The following is a 24,711-nucleotide window of genomic DNA, read 5'->3' as shown; positions in this document are numbered from 1 at the left end:
ATTGGCCACATGGGTTGGTGTATGGGGAGTGATTTAGGAGAGGATTCTGGTTACTGGCACCATTATGTGTGCCACACATTTGCTCAGCTGTGTGTTGTCTAGTCTTGATCTTGGGTACAGTGAATCATTGTTGCCAGTACCCACAAGACTGTTCACTTCCCCGGCTGCTCTCCAGTCCAATGATCACTGATACCTCCACTGAGAACTACACCTTTCTTATCACCATGGGCAGTGATAACTGTCGCTTTCTCTTTCCACGAATTCTTGAGAACTTCTTGAGAGTAACAGAAATAGTTCTGTCGGGAACCCTGAGTGGCTCAGTGGTTTAGCACCACCTTCAGCCCAGGGCATGATCCTGGAGACCTGGGATCAAGTCCCCCGTCAGGCTCCACATGAAGGAAGGTTCTTTACACCAGCTGACAAATGGAATCCCTGGACAGAGGAAGAGCACCCACAGCTCTTCACTGGGAGAGCTACAGTCAGCCTCGGTATTTGCAGAGATGCTTTGTGCTTTAGAGACCCTGCCATTGAGGGGGAGGCCTGTGGGAAGAGGACGCTTCAGGATGTGGCTTTCCAGTCTCTTGTGCCCTCTTTCCCAGACTGTGCTTGGCTGTTGATGTGCATGGTTGATACACATAGGTGGTGGTAGTGGAACATAGCCATTTGGATATCCATCACCTTTGACCAGGAAGCCCAAGAGGCGAGGTCTCAGCCAGCAGAAAGGTCAGCTTAGCTTGCTGGCCGATGAGAGAGGTGGATAAAGACAGTGTCACCTCCTCCTCACTTCTCTGCACCATCAGAAAGGCCTCTTGCTGTGTGTTCTCCTCTGCCTTGGGGTAACAGAACAAGCACTGGTGAAGTTGTGTCAATGACAGGTCCCCACCCTGCTTCCCCATAATCTTCAGGGCTGAAGAGGGGCTTAAGGGCCAAATGCCCTTTTCCTACACCTACAGATCTGCACATTTCTCACCACTGCATTACATTTCTGTCATAAGGATATTGGCCATTCCCGAATTTACTGTGTAATGAACATCACATTATTCCAGTTATAATCACTGTGTCCACAGATAGTGTTAATATGCTGGTGTCTGCTGGACAAAGAGCTCCCTTTTCAACTACTCCCATTTCCTCCTGCCCAATATCTCCACCTACCCTTTCTGAATGACAGTCTTTAAACAAAATCATGTGTGGGTCTTGGAGTCCACAGCCTGGTACAAGAACCCACCAAAGAACCAGTTTGCATGGTCAGCACTTCACGGAAGAGAAGCAAGGCACATCCAGCTGTAATGATGCAGCAGCTGCTGTCTCATTAAATGTGTTCTCTAAAAAAAAAAAAAAAAAAAAAAAAAAATGCAGGGAGCCTGACGTGGGACTTGATCCCAGGTCTCCAGGATCACGTCCTGGGCTGAAGGTGGTGCTAAATTGCTGAGCCACCCAGAGTTCTTAAAAAAAAAAAAAAAAAAAAAAAAAATGTCTTGCAGCACATTTGGTGAGGGTCGTGAAGTATGAATCAAGTTTGGGAAAGAACAGAATGGGCAAGGCTTCACAATATTATTTTATCATGACTTTTTTTTTCTTTTTTAAAAAAAGATTTTATTTATTTTATTCATGAGAGACACACAGAGAGAAGCAGAGACATAGGCAGAGGGAGAGGTAGGCTCCCCAAGAGGAACCTGATGTGGGACTTGATCCCAGGACCCCAGGATTACAACCTGAGTCAAAGGCAGATACTCAACCACTGACCCACCCCGGTGTCCCTTATCACAACTTTTCTCATCTACCTTGGATGATCCATAGCATTATCCTGGGGAAGAATATGAAGAGAAAATAGATAGTACATATAACTCAGATGGCAAAGTGTTGCCTAATTAAGTGTCATGAAAAACTTGTCATAAAAGGATGATAATTCAGAAGATGGTAGAGGGAGAGTGAAGTAAACCTTATGAGGTGAATAAAGCATAAATTCTTACAGCTGACAAATTCATTTATTTTGACATTTATTTTGAAATTATTGCAATAATATCAGTCATATATTTTTAAAATTTATTTATTCATGAGAGACAGAGAGAAAAGGCAGAGACACAGGCAGAGGGAGAAGCAGGCCCCATGCAGGGAGCCCAGTGTGGGACTCGATCCCGGGGCTCCAGGATCACGCCTCAGGCTGAAGGCAGGCGCTAAACTGCCAAACCATCCAGGGATCCCCCATATGTATGTTTTTTAAAGGACAGTAGCAGATGATCTTTATAAAGTGACAAAATCTGTCCCACAAAACCATTTTCTTTGAATTCTGCAATGTTTGAAACTTCACTTAGTCTATAGATTACCAATTTTTTGTATTATTTCTTCATGTATAAATAGGGTTTTCCAAATCAGAGATATGCATTTAATTATTAACAAAACCTTCTGTGTTTGGAAAATTTGGAGGCAAATTTTCTCCTTGTTCAGCTGAATATTATAAAACACTAAGGATATTCATATACCCTTTTAAAGAAGAGTTTGTGTGAGGTTAGCCTACAAAGCAGAAAATGGGCTAATTTAGGAAAGTACAAATGCAGTCTGCTAAGTATATAGCAGTGTTGTTACACTGTGAAAAAATACGGATAGTCTCCAAGGGTGGAGTTTACATTTTTCTTGTGGTATAAATAACTGCATTGCAAGGAAACAAAAAAGAAAAGAAAAGAAAGAACTGAAGGGAAGACTACCATGGACTAAAATGGTAAAGGAGAGCTGGAAATGTAGAACTTTGTGGGTTGTGTGGAGAGAAATAAATAAGAATGGGGTTTTCTAGTCTTCTAACATAGTTTACACTGGAGTGTGGCTGATGGAAAGAGAAGACTGAGTTCTCCTTAGGACATGCTCAGTTTGCAGTGCTTGAGGGATAACTAGGTGCCTTGTGTACAGAACTGCAGTTCATGAAAGGAGGTTTAGCTAGAGAAAAAGATTCAGGGATTATTGTAGTACAGGTGACAGAAAAGTTATTGAATGTTATTGAAGGTATGAATTATGAGAATCTGAAAGCCATGAAATTTAGAGGTTTCTCTGTCAAAATGAGACATGAGATGCAGAAGCTATCTCCAAAATATTCACTGGCTTTCCAAACTATATTTGAGTAAGAAGAAAACAAAGAATTGAAAACTTAATATGTGAATTGTTTGCAACCAGCTGAACACGATAAGTTACCATTTCCACCAGCATCATTACTCCTTTACTCAGGACTGTAGTAGGCAAAGTTGTGAATCACATTATTCTTTCATTTCCAACTTTGTGGCCAGAATCTTTCCAGTAGGAAATAATCCTCAGATGACTTGTGTCTTCAGAGTAGGCACAGCCTTCTGTCTTCAGTCCCCCTTATCCCAAATAGTCCCTAGGACTTTAGAGCTATCCTTGTTAGCCCTTCTACCTTGCTTTTCTTTATGAAAACCTCATTACCTTGTCTTTCATTTCTCTTACATCTCCCCTAAGCATCAGCTAAATTATCTGATGCATAATATGCTCAATACTAATTCAGATGGCAAATACTTGTCCCCGAGTAACACATATATACTGTTATTCTAAAGGCATGATTGCAATTTAGACACTGTAGAATATTGAAGAATTGCTTGGGGCAAAGATAACTCTTGTGCTTATTAAGCTGTACAAAAATACACTTGTTATTTATTGTAGAACTGTTAAAATAATAGGTTTAATTGATTATGAAAGTTATATAATTTTAGAAATAAGAGTAAGAAAACCAAATCAGCCTAGGAGTAACAACTGATAGCATTTATATGCCTCTTTTTTTATGCATGTTAATTTTAGTATCACCACTACCATTCTTATCTTCTAACCATCTTCTCTTTGTTATCATTATTGACAAAATTGGTTGAATGCTCACTGTGTGCCATCAGTGGGTTCAGTGTCTGACTTGGTGTAATTCATTCACAAAACAACTTGTACTGTAGATCTTATTTTCCCCATTTTGCAGAACAGGAATTGCGACTTAGAGAAGTTAGTTTACGCAAAGACAAATGGAAGATGGAGGATATAAATCTGGGCAACCTGAATTCTAAGCTGTACTTTTTTTTTAAATTTTATTTATTTATGATAGTCAGAGAGAGAGAGAGAGAGGCAGAGACATAGGCAGAGGGAGAAGCAGGCTCCATGCACCGAGAGCCCGATGTGGGATTCGATCCCGCGTCTCCAGGATCGCGGCCTGGGCCAAAGGCAGGCGCCAAACCGCTGCGCCACCCAGGGATCCCTAAGCTGTACTTTTTTTGAGCTTATGCTATATTAAACTGGGTGTTGTTTAAAGTTTTGAAAGGGCAATCATAATGAACAGAGTCTCTCTTAGTAACATTTGTGTTATTTTTCTTCCCGTCAGGACTTTTTAATTTGTATCTTGAATATGGGTGGTGGTGAGCTTGGTTTACAAAGATAATTTGTACCATAATTACCTCATAATTAGAGTAACTCTTCTATCCATTCATCATTTGAAAAAGTTTTATTTTTGTTTCTTATACTTTTGTTCTTTGCCTAGTACTAGGTAACAGTGTAATTAGTAACCATAGCTAGTTACATACTACTTTTAGAATAGCTATGTGTTCTGAATTGAGTTATAATGTCCTGAATTGAGTACCAAAATTTGCAATAATATTTTCTAGGCACAAAATAAAGATGAAATTTGAAACTTTTGGTTAATGCTATACAAATCAGACATGCTATCTGACCCACACTGATGCTTCATTATGATCAATGAATATAATAATAGTGCTTCTCTTAAATTTTTCAAATCCAGATAGCCTCTTCCAGTATCTCTGGGGTTCAATTTGCCAGATTTAGCAAATAAAAATATACCAAGTTAGGGACACTTGGGTGACTCAGTCGTTTATGTGTCTGCCTTTGGCTCAGGTCATGATCCCAGGGTCCTAGGATGAAGCCCTATGATGTCGGGCTCCCTGCTCAACAGGGAGCCTGCTTCTTCCTCTCCTTCTGCCTGCTGTTCTGCCTGACTTGTGTGCGCTTTCTCTTTCTGTCAAATAAGTAAATTTTAATACACACACACACACACACACACATATATATATAGTTAAATTTGAATTTCAGATAAACAATAAAGATAATTGTTTTAGTGTAACTATGTCCCAAATAGTGCATGGAATATAGTTACACTTTAAAAAAATTGTTTATCCAAAATTCAAATTTAACTGGGCATCTAGTATTTTTCTTCACAGATTTATCTGGTGACTCCCCTTAGTCCCAGACAAACACTTTGTAATCTCGAATCTCGAATGATTTCAGGGCCTTCCTTTTGAGAAAAATAACGTCCTTCACCCAGTGCATCCAGTACCTTCTCACGGAGTGGGGCCAGGGAGACCACCATCTTGTCTAAAGTCAGGAGGTGGTTTCCTAATGACTCACATTGAATGACCCTCTGATGTGTGATATATGTGATTCCGATGATTCTCTTTTTAAAAACACATATGCATTTATTAAAGAACTCAATCATGTGATTAAGACAGTATTTAAAAAACACTCTAAGTGTCGTCATGCTCCATTCTCCTTGGAGATTCTGTTCTCCCAGGGCAAGGAAGCTGTGAGGTGAGAATGGAGACTCTTTGTATATATTTTTATGTAATACGTTTTAATAGCATCTTAGGTGTATATTATCTTTTTAATATTTTATTACCTTATTATCTTACTTTATGCGATGTTGGCTTTTATATAAATTTGTGATCTGCCTTTAAAATCATTCCCGGCTCCACGAGCCTTCCAGTATGGCAAAAAATGAAATGTACAGTATCACTGGGACATATAATTGGCCAAAGGAGTTGAATATAATTAAGTATTTAAAGTTAACTTCTGTTTACTGGAAGGAACACATTAACAAATGCAGGGTAGTCACTAAACTCTAAAGATTGGTCTCCAATGTATATGTCTTTTTTTTACTGTCTTGTAGAGTCCTCTCCCCATGAATCTAGGTTGACTTCAAGACTTGTTTTTGATCGATAGATGTCGTGAAAGTGACAACAGATGACATCCTAGGCTGGAAGATAGGAAGCTTTGTAGCTTCTGCTCTTGGAATATTTGTTTTGATATGTTCCTTCTTGAAATCTGACCTCCAAGCTGTAAGTAGTTCAAACACGTGGGGATGCCACAGATCAGTATTTCTGTTGACAACCCAATTGAGTTCCAAGCTGAGACCTTGATATCCAGGCATATCAAGGTGAACCAAGCTGGACATTTACTCTAGTCACCTTTTCTGATCCTAACAGTCCTGGCTATCATCTAACTGAAACTGTATGAGACTCCAAGTAAGAACTTTAGAATTGAGCCTAGTTAATTTATAACACTGAGATAATAAGTAATATGTTTTAAAATTTGGGATTGTTAGTTATTCAACAATAGGTAAATGGCACATAGTGCAAGGAAGCAGACAAACCCAGAATGTGAGACATTCTGAAAGAAAATTGACCCAATTTAACAAAAGCTCAATAGCAGAAGAAAAAAATAAAGGAAGGAATGTGCTCTATGTTAGGCTAAAAGTGACTTCAGAGACAACATGCAAATATCATGTGTGGATGTTGTTTAGATTCTAATATAAAACAACTAAACATGTTTTTGAGGCAATTTGGGAAATTTGACTACACTCATAGAGTATTGATAATTCTGTTAGGACTTAAGGTGACATAAGATAAGGCTCTTTTTTTATTTTTTATTTTTTTTAATCTATGATACACAGAGAGAGGGGGGGGGCAGAGACACAGGCAGAGGGAGAAGCAGGCCCCATGCACCGGGAGCCCGACGCGGGACTCGATCCCGGGTCTCCAGGATCGCGCCCTGGGCCAAAGGCAGGCGCCAAACCGCTGCGCCACCCAGGGATCCCCGATAAGGCTCTTTTTAAAAATAGTTGTGTATGAAACTAAGTGAGAGTGAAATGACAGATCTTCCATTTGCTTTAAAATAATTCAGCAATGAAAAAGATAAAATGAGAAAGAAATACATGAAGCAAGAATAAAAATCTTGAGAATTTTTCACTCTGGTGAGGGGTATATGGAAGTCCATTGTTAGTAACTTCCCTACTTCAATGCATATTTGAATTTTTCATAATTAAAATTAGTGAAAATACTTCCTGATGCGATACAGAATATAAACCACACTATAATCTATGTATGCATGTAAACATGGAAATTTTACACTTATCCATATAAGTGCACAAATAAACAGACAAAATTATTCAGGAAATAAGAACTAAATATCATTTCATAAGTGAGATTATAGATGGCTTACATATCAAATTAATACTTATTTTCAATTAAATATACTGACAATATTATAAAAGGTAAGGTATATAAAATATTTTATAACCAGCACTGTTTCCTTTCTTATCCAGTATGTTCAACATAAAATTTAAGATTTATGTAAGAACTTTCTTCTTTTCTTGATGTTATTCCCATTTATTTTTTTATACATTTATTTTTATTTATACTGGCATGTCAGTGAGCCTATTGTATTTACTTGGAAGCTTTCTGGAAGTTGTCAGGGGTGGGACTCCTGAGTGGTTCAGTGGCTGAGCGTCTGCCTTTGGCTCAGGGTGTGATTCCAGGGTCCTGGGATCGAGTCCCACATCGAGCTCCCTGCATGGAGCCTGCTTCTCCCTCTGCCTGTGTCTCTGCCTCTTTCTCTCTCTCTCTCTGTGTGTGTGTGTGTGTGTCTCATGAATAAATAAATAAGATCTTAAAAAAAAAAAAGGAAGTTGTCAGGGGTTAGAGGACAAAACTAAAGTTATCTCATATTCCATATTAGATTCCAAAATTAACCTGTCTTCAGTCACAGTTTTGCAAAGCAGGACAATTGTTGGTTTTGTCTACACATACGAAGTCTAAAAAGTTACATAAATTATTTACTAGTTACTAAAGAGTTATTAGTAAAGTTTTTATGGCTCTGGTTCTTGAATAAATTTAGATAAATACTTTGTGAATAGGAATCTGGTTAATATTCCTTCTTTCAGAGAGCCACCAAAAATAAAGAAAAGGATCACTGCATTAAAATGTCAAAACGAGTCCCAAAGTACAAATTTTTTTTTTTTTTTTTTTTTTTATGATAGTCACACACACACACAGAGAGAGGCAGAGACACAGGCAGAGGGAGAAGCAGGCTCCATGCACCGGGAGCCCGACGTGGGATTCGATCCGGGATCTCCACGATCACTCCCTGGGCCAAAGTCAGGCGCCAAACCGCTGCGCCACCCAGGGATCCCCCAAAGTACAAATTTTAAAGTGACCTTTAAACCATTTTGGAGCTTTTCATTTCAGATTAATATAGCAAATTGATAAGTAATAGCACAGTTTTCCCCCCTCAGGAAATGTCCTTTTATAAACCTGAAAGGAACCTGAGAACCCCAAATTAAAATTATGTTAAATCATAAAATTAAGAGCTAACAGTTAGACTTAAAATAGTCAGTGATAAGTGGACTCAGCTTGATGTAGACAGCTTTATAAGAATCTTTAAAATTCTTGTAATGTTCCTGCTGTGAGCTGATGAAGCTGTGCTAAAAACTCATTCCTTTCAAATGACCCTAAGAAGAATGACTCTTCTGAAAATACAAAATGTTAAATTAATTATTAGGTCGTATTTTTAAAGTTTTCACAAACCCTAATATTATCTCAGATTCTTTGACAAAGGCTTGATTCCTGAGTCTTTTTCGTTAGGGTGGTAATTTGGTCAACTAAGAGGAAGCTTGCCCTGGGTGTGGTGGAAAGAGAATAAAGGTAAACTCATTTACTTTTTGCAGATCAGTTATTAAATGTCACATTGACATTTACCATTGACATTGACAGTATGACAAGAGGCTTTCCTTTGTCCTGCTACTCCCCAGAAAAGAAAATTATAACGTAAAAAGATGCTGTATACTTCCCCAAACATCTGTGGTTAATCTGATTAAAATGATTGGGACAGAGTCAGAAGGAACATGCCACAGTTTGTAAAATGAATTAGTTCTAAAAACACTGTGAAGGAAAGATTTCTCAGTATATATTAATAGAACAAAACATTGTATTTTGTGGGTCCATTTTAAGCTATCAAAAGAGGTAATTACAGAAGACTCCATGAGTGATTCAGGGATGATCACATACGTACTTTGCAAAGATATAAAAATTGACACTAATATGAAATTAATGAATTTCCTGCCAACAACAGTATGTTATGATATAAAGTAATATCTCAGAAGTAATCACTTAAGAAATTAAGCTGAGGATTTATTTATTTTCTACAGTATTTGAACATTCACAATCCAGATCTTTTATATATATCTTTGGGTTTCCACTTGTTTTCTGTTTTTAATTTTGCTAAAAGTTAGACTAACCACAGAGCCGTGCAAGTCCAGGGTTCTGGCTGTGGTACTACCCTTCTGATGCTCTGGCTCCTATTTGTCTACCCTGGGGGACTAGGATATAACTTTGTCTATTGGAGTCCCCAGACTCAAACTCTTCTCTCTTAATGCTCCTTACCCAAAAGGATTGGTTGCTTTCTTTTTATGTAAGGAACTCATTCATTATAGATCAAAACTCAACCTAGTCATTGATCTGAGGGTGAATTGACAGCTAATAGCAATTAGCTAATAGTCATTGCTCCAGGGGTGTTTCCATTTTAGTAACCTCTGAAGTCTAAAGTGGAGTTCTCAGATTTCTGGGTACCTAAGAAATCTGGTACTTGGTGAGATTGTGAAAAGCATTGCAGACCTTTGGATAGCATTCCCAGAAATTTCAGCTGCATGGAATGGGATCAAGTAATGTATTCTTTTTTAAAGATTTTATGTATTTATTCATGAGAGACACATAGATGCAGAGACACAGAGGCATAGACAAAGGGAGAAGCAGGCTTCTCTCAGGGAGCTGGATGTGGGACTCGATCCCCAGACCAGGGATTGCGCCCTGAAACAAAGGCAGACACTCAACCACTAAGCCACATAGGCATCCCAGTAATGTATGTTTTAAACAAGCTCCCAGATTTATTCTTTCTTTTTTCCTATTATAATGTTTAAAAAAAACCCAAAAGACAAAACCACCTTACTGAGATCTTACTGGAACATATTCACATGCCATGTAATTCACCCATTTAAAATGTAAAATTCAGTTGCTTTAGTATATTGACAGAGTTGTATAGCCATCTCCATAGAACTTTAAGACATTTTCATCACCCCCAAAAGAAACCTCATACCGATTAGCACTAATTCTCCATTCTCCTAGTACTTGACAACCATGAATCTACTTTGTCTCCCTACATTTGCTTACTCTAGACATTTCACAGAAATGAAATCATACAGCTCATTGAATGCAACAGTAGCTCTCCAGACTGCTCTTTTCTTCTGAAGGTGAGCTGGACCCACACAGAAGCAACTATCTCTAAGAGACCTGCAGTTGGCATTGATGTTGGCACCACCTACTCTTGCATGGGTGTTTTCTAGCATGGGAAAGTGGAAATAATTACCAATGTTCAGGGAAACTGAACCACCCCAAGTTATATCACCTTAACTTGGTGATTGATTGTTGATACTGCAAATAATCAAGTTGTGATGAACCCCACCAACATAGTTTTTGAAGCCAAACACTTGATTGGACATAGATTTGATGATGCTGTTGTCCAATCTGATCTGAAGCATTGACCCTTCATGATGGTGAATGATGCTGGCAGGCCCAAGGTCCAAGTAGAATATAAGGGGGACACAAAAAATTTCTATGCAGAGGAGGTGTTTGATGAAAATGAAGCAAATCACAGAGGCCTATGTTGGGAAGACCATTACCTGCATACTTCAGTAACCCTCAGGCTACCAAAGATGTTAGAACTATTATTGCTGGTCTCAATGTACTTTGAATCATCAATGAGCCAACTGTTAACTGCTGTTGCTTATGGCTTAGACAAAAAGGTTGGAGCTGAAAGGAATGTGCTGATCTTTGAGTTAGCAGGTGGCACTTTTGATATATCAGTCCTTACTCTTGAAGGTGGGATCTTTGAGGTCAAGTCCACAGCTGGAGACACCCAATTAGGTGGAGAAGACTTTGACAACTGAATGGTCAGCCATTTTATTGCGGAGTTCAAGTGCAAACAGAAGGACATCAGTGAAAACAAGAGGGTAGTCCATCATCTTCGTACTGCTTGCAAACATGCTGAGCATATACTTTCTTCTAGAACCCAGCCTGGAAGCTAGACTGATTCTCTCTATGAAGGAATTGACTTCTATTACTCATGCCTGGTTTGAAGAATTAAATGCTGACCTGTTCTGTGGCACCCTGGACCCTCTAGAGAAAGCTCTTCAGGATACTAAGCTAGACAAGCCTCAGATCTATGATATTTTCCTGGTGGGTGGTTCTCTCCGTATCTCCAAGATCAGAAACTTCTATAAGATTTCTTCAAAGGAAAGGAACTGAATAGGAAACTGTTGTGTATGGTGCAGCCCTCCAGGCAGCCATGTTTTCTGGAGACAAATCTGAAAATCTTCAAGATTTGCTGCTGTTGGATGTCACTCCACTTTCTCTTGGTATTGAAACTGCTGGAGGTATCATGACTGTGCTTATCAAGTGCAATACTGCCATTCCTGCCAAGCAGACATGAACTTTCACTACCTATTGTGACAAACAGCCTGGAGTGCTTATTCAGGTATATGAAGGTGAGCATGCTATGACGAAGGATAACAACCTACTTGGCAAGTTTGAACTCACAGGCATACCTCCTGCCCCTTTTGGTGTTCCTCATATTGAGTCACTTTTGATATTGATGCTAATGGTATCCTCTATGTCTCTGCTCTGGATGAAAGCACAGGAAAAGAGCACAAGATTACCCTCAAAATGACTAGAGCCACTTGAGCAAGGAAGACATTGAGTGCATGGTCCAGGAAGCTAAGAAGTACAAAGCTGAAGATGAGAAGCAGTGGGACAAGGTGTCTTCCAAGAATTCACTTGAGTCATACGCATTCAAAGTGAAAGCAACTGTTGAAGACAAAAACCTTCAAAGTAAAATCAATGATGAGAACAAACAAGATTCTTGACAGGTGTAATGAAATCAACAACTGGCTTGATAAGACTGCAGAGAAGGAAGAATTTGAACATCAGCAGAAAGAGCTGGAGAAGTTCTGCAACCCCATCGTTACCAAGCTGTACCAGAGTGCCGGAGGCATGCCAGGGGGAATGCCTGGAGGCTTTCCTGGTGGTGGAGCTCCTCTCTCTGGTGGTGCCTTTTCTGGGTCTACCATTGAAGAGGTTGGTTAAGCCAACCTGAGAACGGGTCTAGCCTTGTTCCACACAACACATTTGAAGGACCTAAATGTGTAGCAAATTTTAATGACAGTTTTAAAGTCAAGCTTCTATAGTAAATATGCTAGGCGTACTTGATACTTGAATATGGCATATATGCATAGGGAAAGGAAATAAACATTGTATTGTTAAGTGGAAAATGCAGTGTCTTAAATAAAATTGTATTTAAAATTGGCACCAAAAAAATGAAATCAATACGTGTTCTTTTGTGACTGGTTTCTTCCATTTAGCATGTTTTCAAGGTTCATTTGTGTTGTAGCATGTGTCAGTATTTTTTTTTTTTTTGCCAAAAAAAAACCCCTCCGTTTATGTGGATACACCTCATTTAATCGATCCATTCATTAGGTGATGGACATTTGAGTTGTTTCCACTTTTTGATTGTTACAAATAGTGCTATTATGAACATGTACAAATTTTTTGTTTAGATGCCTGTTTTCATTTTTCTTGGGTATAAAGCTGAAAGTGGTATTGCTGGGTCATATAGTAACTTTATGTTCAACTTACTGGAGAACTGCTAAACTGTTTTTCCAAAGCATTGGCTGTATCATTTACATGCCCATTAGCAAGTATCAGAGTTTGCATTTTCACAAATATTTACAATTATCCTTTTTTTAAAAAAATTAGCCATTCTAGTGGCTGTCAAGTGGTATCATACTGTGTTTTAATTTGAATTTCCTTAATGATGAAAGGCCTTGAGCATCTCCATGTGTCCTTTGGGGCATTTGTATATTTTCTTTGGAAAAATGTCTATTCAAATCCTTTGCTTAGGTTTTAATTATTTGTTCTTTCAGTAGTGAGTTGTAAGAGTGCTCCACATACTCTGAATGTAAGTTTCTAATCAGATATATGATTTGTAGATATTTTCTCCCATTATTTTGTGGGTTGTCTTTTCATTTTCTTGATGTTGGCTGTTGAAGCACAAAAGTTTTTAATTTTGATATAATTTATCTACTTTTTTCTCTTTTGTTTTTTGTGCTTTTGGTGTCATATCTCAGAAACTGTTGCCTAACCCAAGATCATGATCTATTCTTGTACTTCTTATAGCTTTAGCTTTTACATTTACTTCTAGGATCAATTTTGAGTTAATTTTTATATGTGCTGTGTAGTAGGGTTCAATTTAATTTCTTTGCATATGAATATCTAGTTGTCTGAGAACTATTTGTTCAACTTCAACTTATTCTTTCTCTGATGAAATGTCTTGATACCTTTGTTGAAAGTCAATTGACCACAAATGTAAGACTACTTTTGTGACTCTCGATCTATTCCATTAATTTCTGTTTACTCTTATGCCAGCTAACACTGTACTCTTGATTACTATAGATCCTGGTTAACTTTTGAAATTGGGAAATATGTGATCTCTAACTTTATTTTTCTTTTTCAAGATTGTTCTGGCTATTCTGGGTCCTATCTAATTCCATATACATTTTGGGATCAACCTGTCAATTTCTGCAATTAAGTTAGCTAGGATTTTGATAGGAATTGCTTTGAAACTGTAGATCAATATGGGGAATATTACCATCTTAACAATATCAAGTTTTGTAATTGATGCACATACACTATCTTTCCATTTATTTAGGTTTTTCATTTCTATCAGTAGTGTTTTATAGTTTTCAGTAGCCAATTCCAGTACATCTTTTATGAAATTTATAGTAAATATTTTATTCTTTTGACGCTATTCTAAATAGAATTTTTTTTCTTAATATCATTGTTGGAATGGCTATTGCTAGTATATAGAGATAGTTGATTTTTTGGTATTAATCTAGTGTTCTGCTACCTTGCTGAGTTCACTTATTCTAATAGTTTTTAGTGATTACTTATGATTTTCTATTATAGGATTATGTCATCTGTAAATATAATTTTACCTCTTTCACAACCTACATACCTGTTTCTTCCCTGTTGTCAAATTGCTCAGGTCCTTGAGTAATTCTGATGTAAATGGTTAGAAGATTAGACTTGGAAAAAGTGAATTAAAAAGAAAAGTTCAGACACCATTTCAGATATTGACAAATGAGGACAGAATTAAGGCCTCTGAAACCCATACTTAAATCTCACAAAAAGAGTGTCTAATCCCCAGTGCATAAATATGGCCCCTGGAGGATATGATTGAAGACTATGTAACCACTACTTAAGTTTGTTTCTTTTTGGAGAATTTAAAAAGTATGATTTTAATGACATTCTCTATGAGGAACAACTTATATTTATGCAAGTATGTAATTTTTAATGCTTACTGTATTTAATAGGATATTGAGAAAGAAAATACTAGATTTTTTTGAGTTCAGAGTCTATTAGTAGTTCTATGAATTGGGGAGTATCAGTTAATCTTATTGGTTTTTATTTGCTGATTGTAAAATAAAACTAATGATAGTGTGTCTCTTTAAGGAATACATACATATATTCATCAGCAATGTATAGCATATTATAGACAGTAACATGTGTTTCTAAATACATAATAATTCTTTTTTGTATAATAGTTTTGTTGATCACGTTTGAGATCACATTTAAATTAAAACCTTATTAAGAATATTGGTAACTTTCATTCTTTGTACTCAACATTTAAAACCCTTGTTGACATTGTATATGCACCAGTTACAAAACCTGATATTATTAAGATGGTCATAATTGCCATTTTCACATTTACAAATTGGGATATAGACATCTTAATATAATTCACAAGAAATTAGAATTTTACTTATGGTATTAGTCATTTTCATTCATAAAGCAATGCTCTATTTTAGAAGACTCTTTAACTTGGTCTCGTAAAGCCAATGTTATTTTACAGTAAACCCTTACTAAGTTGTTCATAACCACCAGGGTTTAAAGTAGTAAGATCAACACAGATATGTGTATATTTTGGTGGTAAAGCATCTTTTTCACTTATTTTTCTGGCATTAGTTTAGATATGTAACTCAAAACTAATTAGGTCATACATTCCGTGACCATCACTAAACATACTTGAAAGCAATTAAATTAAATAGAACAGCCTTTTCTCTTTACTTTTGTCCTGAAGAGATTCTTTTTATTATCTAGAAGATATAAATGTGTACAAGAGGTCTAAAGTTTATCAGACTCATTTTAAGGAATTTACGTCTTTTGGAGCTAGCTGTGATTTTTAGTTTTAAATTAAAGGTCGTTCTAACTGAGGAAAACATTGGATGTCCAGCTTTTTTCCCCATAGATTGGATTCACATTGGTGTCCAAGAGGGTTATATGCAAAGATGAATAGGAGACTTTGTCCTCTTTTTCCTTGTCTTTTTATTTTTTTATTTTTTATTTTTTTAAAGATTTTATTTATTTATTCATGAGAGACAGAGAGTGAGAGAGGCAGAGACACAGACAGAGGGAGAAGCAGGCTACATGCAGGGAGCCTGATGTGGGACTCGATCCTGGATCCCCAGGATCACGCCCTGGGCTGAAGGCAGTGCCAAACCACTGAGCCACCTGGGCTGCCCCTTCCTTGTTTTTTTTTAAAAAAAACATCATTTGCTTTCTTTGCCAAAAGGAATTAGCAAAATGGACCAGCTCACCCTGAACCGGTTTAGAAATTGAACTTGTGCATTGATTTAGAAATTTAAGAGAGAAAGTGGAAAATTTTGGTGTTCAACTCCTACACTCAAAGCCATGAGAGACAGAGTGGGAGGTGGGAAAAGGTTTTCTAATTATGTTTTGCAGTGAATGGCTGATGCTAGTCATTGCTTTTCATCGTGAATCCTGCCTCCCAGTCCCATACTATCCTTGAGCACTGACCTGCATCTCAGGGAGCTGACCCCTGCAATCTGCTTTTCAGTCAATGTTCAGTCAATGTGAAATGCTGGGAAGAGGTTGGGGGCAGAGAGCAGACAGAAATCAGGGATTTCTTTTGTGTCAGAGGGGATAAAAGTTTGTTGGGGCCTGAAGATTACATAATGTTTTGAGCCCTCTTCAAGAAAAAGAATATAAAATTGCATTATACGAATTACATTTAAGAGTGAAAATTTACTTAGAATGAGAAAAGAAATGACTTCACTACATTTAATGATTTTAAAATGCTGGCAAGATGCACCTGGGTGCCTCAGTCAGTTAAGTGTCTGACTCTTGAATTCAGCTCAGGTCATGATCTTGGGGTAGTGGGATGGAGCTCTGCATTGGGCTCCATGCTTGGTGAAGAGTCTGATTGAGATTCTCTCTCTCCCTCTTCCCCCATCCCACTCCCCCACCAGTCTCTCCTTCAAATAAATAAATAAATCTTTTTTAAAAAATTTAAGAAAACAAATAAAAAGCTGGCAATAATCACAAACATCAAAAGCCCAAGATAAATATCACAAAATTTCTGTTACTGCTATATACCTCCATAATATTTGTTTTCAATATTTTTGCATACTCTTTAATTACTTTTTCATATGATAATGATTTTGTACACTTTAAACAGTATAAGATTATGTAGTATGTAAGATTATGTATATGTACTATAACAGTATAAGATTATGTAGTCTTTCCTCTGGCATGGGTGATCAAAACTTGTTCTTTTATTAATTACAGTTGAGATGGACAAAAACATGATTTCACATGCAGACATTTTGGCTATTCACAGTACTGCTATGGATTGGAAACACAGGAATTTTAACTTTCTATTCTGCATGGTTTTTATAAGAAATGTATTGCGTATTTACAATTATATACACTGTATAGATTATATCCTCAAAAAAGATAATTTTTGTTTTCTTTGGATTTTAACAACCTAAGTATCATCTTAGAATTTTATATGATTGACTATTAGAAGAATTTTCCCCAAAGTAGCTTTTGTGTCCATACATTGTAAATGCACTTTCTCTCCCATCACCAACATACTTGTGCTGAGCCCTAGAATACTTTCATATTATAGTACAGTGCCTCATCCTGTCAGGACATTAGATAGATATCCATAGTGAACAGTAGGGGGGTTTCTAGAGGCCGGTTTTATACCAGGATAGCCAGAAATAATTTCACTGTACGTGAAAGTGACTATAAACCACACACTGTGTCTCATTGAGATCTCTTTAATTGAATCTCTACTGCCCCTTAGTTGGGTTCAAATTCTGGTAGCTACTCCCATGTCACTTGACATGAAAGAATTATGATGATGGTAAATTGGGATGGAAAGAGACCATGGTCCTAACCAACTGCAGTTAATACGTCCTACTAACTTTCTTATTCTTAACATTTCTACAACTCAGGACTGTGTAATACATTGCCAAGGTCTTTTTGAGGGGCCCTGAGGAATAAATTTCCGTGGGTTCACAGCAAGTCCTTTGTTCTTTGTATGTGTCTGTGTTCCTGCCTGGTTCAGGCTCCATAATAATATCACCTCTGTAATTCCCACTTCCCCAGGAGCCTCTGCCATGCTTCCAGCTCTGTGTTGTGCCTTATTTCTGGGCTTTCCATCAACTGTAGATTGGCTTCTTAGTGACTTCTTTTGTGACTAGCTACCTATATTAAATTCCCTCCGTTGAGTTACTTGCTGTGACCTGTGATTTCCTAACTGGACTCTGACTGTTAGCCAGGACATCTATAATAATACCGTTGTGCCCAAGAAGGAAGAAATGGGGAGTAGTCCACAAGTGAAGTATTGCTAGTCAATTGGAAGGGTTTAGTTTCAGTTTGGTCTGAGAATTGTAAAGAATGAGGAAAGTGTTATAAACAGTTTGAGTCCATGTTTTGGCGTTTGCTGACAACTTGTAAGCATCGCTTATCCTTCCTCTCTTCCGCCCCACATCTTGGAGAGCTAGTAAATAGGCCCAGGTACCCCCCCCGCCCCCTTGGAACAAGTAGGAAGTCCAGACCATGCGTGGGAACTCTCGTCAGTCCTGCCACCAGCCCCCATAAAAATTCCAATCCAGTTTCATTTCTTGCTCTCTTAAGCCATTTTCAGACCTGCTCAAGAGCCATAACAATGCTTTCTCTAGTTTCATACCCTCTTGGCAAGTGTGTGGTATCATTATTCTCTATATTGAACCAAATTTTGGGTGGATGCCATTCTTTTTCTGCAGTAGTCACAGAGAAAGATGTTTTAGTATATAAATCTCAAAAGAAATTTTTGTTTTTAGTTTAAGTGACATATACCATTATGTTAGTTTCAGGTATATAATATAATAATTCAGTGTTTATAAATCTTTAGAATTCTTGATGTCTATAGAGGCATTTGTTTTATTCAGATCTTGATTCCATGGAAAGTCAACTAAATGCTCGTTAAAGTTAACACCATGTAAAGTTACCAGTGGTTCTTTCCTAGTCCAGCTAAAGAAACTATACATAAATATATTGCTGAGCTGATTTTCAGGAAGTTCAAAAGGGACCTTCTTTTAAGTTGCCAACTAGAGATGATTTTGATATTTAAACACTAAAGTATTTTCTCAGGGATTTGAGAGTTTTGATACCAAAAGATTCATCTCATTCTTATTATTTGCAGAAAATCCCTGGGAAAAACCATAGGATACCATTGTTTTTTTGCCAGCTGCATAGGCTTTGATGATCAAAATACTGAGGGATTTATTACATATTCAGTGAAACCATTTAGACATTTCAAATGGGGCATGGGGATATTTGACACTTTATTTTTGCTACCCACTCAGTGTGTCGGGACAATATACATTTTTCTCCTCTTCTGAAAGGTAGAGCTTCATTACTATGGGTTAAGTGATGAATATATATCTTGGAAAAGAGATTACAGTTCATTAGAAAATATTTTAGGCTGTATTTGTATTGATAATGACATATTTGAGCTCTTCTTGGCAAATATAGAATTAATATATCATTGTTAAATAAAGTAAGGTTAATAAAAGGTATGTTTCTCTTTCTGAATATGTTCTTAAAGAGACATCATTTTTTCTCACATCTATCATTTCTTTGTTGGCACTAGTAGACTATCTGACATCCACTTTATTTTAAAAGCCATCTAGTAAAGTGTGGAGGAATATTTTCTTTATTTTTGAGGATCTAGAAAAAAGCTTTTATTTATCCTCTCACATCTTGTCAATAATGTAAATAGTTTTTTTAGGAACCAACAACCTAGAAGGGCAATATTCTTATTCTTAAGGCAGGGAGTATAACAAAAATATAAAATCTTTTTTTTTGAATTTACAAATCAGTTAATTCAGATGATACCAAGTTAAAGTTCTGTAAGAAAAGGAATCATTAATTATGGTTGAAACCAATTGCTACGGAATGTTGTTATTCTCAAAAATATTGTATTTATCGACTCTTATGCTGTCATTGCTAATATGCACCACTATTATACATGCTAAGAAAGAAAAAAAATGTTACCAATTAAAGTATAACACATGACTTTTTATCATATAAAGTTTTTCGCATGACTTTTTATCATATAAAGTTTTTCTGCACATTTTCTCTTCTGTGTCTTCAAAAGCATTTGTAATACTACAGTTCATTAAAGAATGCTCAATTTTGGGCTTTCAGATTTTCTTCTTAGCCATTGACACTGTTTCTAAAAGTTTAGATGCTGGCACTTTCTTAATCATTACAGATGGTATGAAAATAAAGCTTTTATACATCAACCAAAAAGTCATTGTAAATGGCAATTAAATTCAATGCATGAAACTAAATTGAAACAATAAAAATATGACCATGTTTGCACATGAACAGTAATGACAATTATGTGGCAATTCAACAACAATCAGGAGAGAACATCAAAAGACAAACTGTGAGCCCAGATACTGTTAAAATGTTCAAAAATTTACATCTCAAGATTTCTGAACTGTGTAGGGTTGTTGCACACAGCTAGCAGTCTGGGTCCCAAGCACTGTATTGGGACATGTGACTTACCTACCAGGAAAGGTAGTTGAAGTCTTTCTAGGTAGGTGGGACAGGCATGCTGCTTTAGCTGCTGCAAATCATCCTAATTTAGTTTCTTAAATATGTGATCTATTTTCACTTTTTTTTTTTTTTTTTTTAGTGGAGAGTATGATTGATCTACTTCACTGTCTTGGCCAAGACCCACCTGCAAGGTGGCTTTAGCAAATGGATCCAGTATTTCTTCTCTTTCATGAGTGATTTAACAATAGATGTAATACGTTCAATAAACCTCTGTAAGTACTGCTTTCATAAATTAAGTGTTGGTAGCTTCATTAAAACCCATTTGTCTCTCACAGGGGCACCGTACATGCTTTCACTAAGCACAGGTTTTAGGCTTTTTTCTTTTCTGTAGCATCATCAGCCTTTCTACTTTTCTCCTTTTCTTCTCCTCTTTTAGAGAGGGGAAAGGCATTGAATGTTCATAATATGTAGCTTTTTTCTACTTCTCTTGGAAAAAAAAGATACAACCTTGAGAACAATCGTGAATGTCTAGTAGCATAATTTCATCCAGACTAGAAACATGAAAATTTTTTGCAAATGTTTTTACAAAATGGAATAAGCTATTTTCACAAGAAGGAATTATATTTAGACATATTTTCTTTAATAATAAGACTTATGAAAAATAATGGCTATCTCACCAAGGTTGAAACTTTGACTAGATTTTCATTTAATAAATAACATATGTACAGAAGAATTAATTCTGTGTTGAATATGGAAGAGCTATTTTTTGAGCCATGTTCAGCATGACATTTTTAATGTTTTTAAATGGGGAGAAAATAATACCACAAAGAATAACCTCAAACCTGAATTTTATTCTAAGCAATAATAGAGAATGCATCAGGGGCATCGGGCACTGGATGACTCAGTTGGTTAAGCTCCTCTGTTTGGCTCAGGTCATGATCTCAGGGTCCTGGGATGGAGCCCCATGTTGTGCTCCCTCCTCAGTGGGGAGCTTGCTTCTCACTCTCCTTCTGCTGCTCCCCCTGCTGTGCTCTCTTGCTCTCTCTGTCAAGTAAATAAAATCTTTAAAAAAAATAGAGAATGTTAAAAAAACTAAGTAGATTAGAACACAGATATTATTGAAATAAGACTTTTCAATAAAGGATGCTGCTTCATGGTGACTAAATGACTAAAAGAAACACTTTTGAAACTTTAATTGTAACTTATCTTGGAAAAATTCAGTGTAGATTAACCTATATTCACCATTTATTTTCCTCAAGACAACAGGCAAAGGGGATTTTTCCATAACACAATGCATATGAACTTGAAAACCCATGCATTCTGTAAATCTCCCAGTAAAGGTAATAGAACATCTTAGAAAAAGGAGAGAGGCAAGCCTTGCAAAAGATACACAACTTTGTGGAGAAGGTACTACCAAAAATTAATAATAATCATAGTTTTGGATGATCTTTAAATGATCAGTAAATTCTGGCTCAAGTACTTTAGATTTGTACTTTCCACACAAGGAAGCCCTGTGATGAAGCTAAATGCAAATTCACTAAGCTAAAAAATAGAGGCTGACGGAAGGGGTGGGGAGAGAGAAAGACAGAGAGAGTGGCCTGATTCAGTAATTCCACATCAAACACAGTGCCTGATACAAAGAAGGGCCTGGATGTCTGGGGAGGGATCAGCAGTCACACTGCATATGGATTCCATTCCACTTGACTAGCTTAGTTTCCACCGAGAAAGCTTCTGATTTTGTCATTGTTGGGGATCAATAAATATCCCTCCTACCATTTTTAGAATTACTAAGAAAAAATGATTTTTAAGAGCTGAAACCCAATTTAAGTCTTAAGTCAAATGACTAGAGTTCCCAATGGTGAGCAGATATTTGACAGATATCGTTTGAATTTGTGGAGGGGACAGAGATGGTTTCATGGCTCCCTCAGTGCCATGCTATGCAGATATGACTCTCTCTTCATTGTGCATAAGCCCAGCTATGTGATGCTCTCATGGACTATATGATGAATCTTGTTGTTTTACAGAGGGTGAACACTATGGTTAGAGAAGTAAAACGATCTAGGAACTGATACACCTTTGTAAATAAAAAAAATATGGAGGATCATTAGCTTTGCTTATCTTGGATGGGCCCTGAGGCTCTCTTAATCATTTTTCACATATACTACTCTGCACTGTTGAATTTTTACAACTGTCTTCGTATTGCGTTAAAATTTTTGTAGAATTCCTTGCTCCAGGTCTTCCAGACACCATAAATTTTATATTCAAGAATATATGGAGGGCAGCCCCGGTGGCGCAGCGGTTTAGAGCCGCCTGCAGCCCAGGGCGTGATCTGGAGACCCTGGATCAAGTCCCACGTCAGGCTCTCTGCATGGAGCCTGTTTCTCCCTCTGCCTGTGTCTCTGCCTCTCTCTCTCTCTCTCTCTCTGCATCTCTAAGAATAAATAAATAAAATCTTTAAAAAAAAAAAAAGAATATATGGAGACATGCCAGGCATTTAGGGGTAAGAATTTTTTTTTTTTTTTTTTTTTTAGGGGTAAGAATTAAGGGAAAGACCCCAGGTGCTAAAAGTCTGCAGTAGGTCCTTAGATTCTTCACAGTTTCATAAAGTATTTTGCTTTAGTTTCCACAAAGGAATAGATTATCCCCCCTCTTTTTTTTTTTAAGATTTTATTTATTTATTCATGAGAGATAGAGAGAAGGAGAGAGAAGCAGAGACACAGGTAGAGGGAGAAGCAGGCTGCACGCAGGGAGCCCGATGTTGGACTCGTTCCCGGATCTCCAGGATCATGCCCTGGGCTGAAGGTGGTGCTAAACCGCTGAGCCACCTGGGCTGCCACCACCTGCCCCCCTTTACTGTTCTCTAAACTAGTTGTTCTCATCCAAGTTACATTAGAATTAGCTGATTTCAAATATCCCTATTCTAGGCCCCACCCCAGAGGCCAATTTAGTGAATCTGGAGTGGAGCCAGAAGGTGGACAGTTTTTGAAAGTTCCCCAGATGATGCCATATGCAGCCTTGTGAAGAACCAGGGATCTAAAGGACAATTCTCAAAGTGTTGTGGGGCCCTAGAAATCCCTATGACTTTTTCAGGAGGTCCATGAGGCAAAACCTATTTTCATAATAATACTGAAGCATGATTTGCTCTTTTCACTCTATTGACATTTGTACTGATAAAGCACAAGGCAATGGTGTGTGAAACTGCTGGTGCCTTGGCAGGAACCAAGGCAGTGGCAACAGATTGTTCTAGTAGTTACTATGTTCTTTACTGCCACACATCTTCCATTAGAAGAAGGAAAAAAAAAACTAGTTTCACTTAGGAATGTCCTTGATGAAGTAGTAACAACTTTTAATTTTATTAGATCTCAGCCCAGGAGTATACATCTTTCTAATATTTTGTGACAAAATGAGAAGTGCACAGAAAGCTTTTCCATTGCATAAGGAAGTACATGTGTAATTACTTGAGTGGGAGTCTGAACTAGCTAGCTAGTCACTTAGCTGCTTTTCTTTTCATGAAATAATGCTTTTACTTGAAAGAAAGACTGTCAAACTATACTTAGTCTTGAGTATTTGACAGACTTTTTTCTTTCTTTCTTTTAATGAATCATTTGAGCCTGTCACTTCAAGGAAAACAACTGACTGTTTGTTGCCAGTGGGAAAATTTGAACTTTCAAGTGAAAATTAGGATTTTAGGAAACTTCCTCCTACCACTGTGAGCCTAACAGCTTCCCCATATTGACTTTTCTGATTAGATTCCTGATGATGTTAAGTATGATATTAAAAAATATTACATAACAAAATGTGTAAACATTTGAAAGATCTGTGTACCATAGTGAAGTAATATTTTACAAATGAACAATGCAAAAGTTACAAAATCATGCAGGGGTAAAAGATCCATTCAAATGCATGATAGATCGGTCGATTGTAATGTAACAGAATCTGAAATTTCCTTGACAAAATTACAGATTCCACATTCCAAACAACCTTTTAAAAATTACTACATGTCAACAGTGAATGTACTATCAGAAAATAATACCTACAATTACCTGGGAAGGCTATTAAAATACTTTTCCAGTGCATGGGGTTTTTTTTTTTTTTTTCTATATTCTCTCCAGGCTCTTGTTATATCTTGTCCTTTTGATAATTATCATTCTAACAGGTATGAGGTGATATCTTATTGTGGATTTTATTTCTACTTCCTTGATCATTAGTGATTTTGGATATTAACCCCTTATCAGATATGTGGTTTGCAAGTATTTTCTCTGATTCTGACAGTTGCTTTTCATTTTATTGATCATTTCTTTTCCTATACAGAAACTTTTTAGTTTGGTGTTGTCCCACTTGTTGATTTTTGCTTTTGTTCCTTATATTTTAGGTATCATATGCAAAAAATCATTGTGAAAACCAATTTCAAGACTTTTTCCTATGTTTTCTTTTGGGAGTTTCAGGTCTTATATTTAAGGCTTGAGTTCATTTTGAGTTAGTTTTTGTGAGGGGTGTCATTCTTTTGTATATGTGTATCCAGTTTTCCCAGCACCACTTATTAAAGAGACTGTCTTTGGTTCAGTGAGCATTCTAGGCTTCCTTGTCAAGTATTAGTTGGCTGTATGTATATAGGTATATTTTTGGGCTCTTGGTTCTGCTC

General features: G+C 37.0%; 1 pseudogene; it reads left to right on the top strand.

The window, feature by feature from the left end:
- The first annotated feature begins 224 nt into the window (after positions 1 to 224).
- The window catches only part of LOC129506966 (heat shock cognate 71 kDa protein-like), a 60,582-nt pseudogene continuing 36,095 nt past the window's right edge, over positions 225 to 24,711 (top strand).

The sequence above is a fragment of the Nyctereutes procyonoides genome, unplaced genomic scaffold (genome assembly GCF_905146905.1).
Source record: "Nyctereutes procyonoides isolate TBG_1078 unplaced genomic scaffold, NYPRO_anot_genome, whole genome shotgun sequence".
Taxonomy (NCBI): Eukaryota; Metazoa; Chordata; class Mammalia; order Carnivora; family Canidae; genus Nyctereutes; species Nyctereutes procyonoides.
This window is presented reverse-complemented; position numbering and strand designations above follow the sequence as displayed.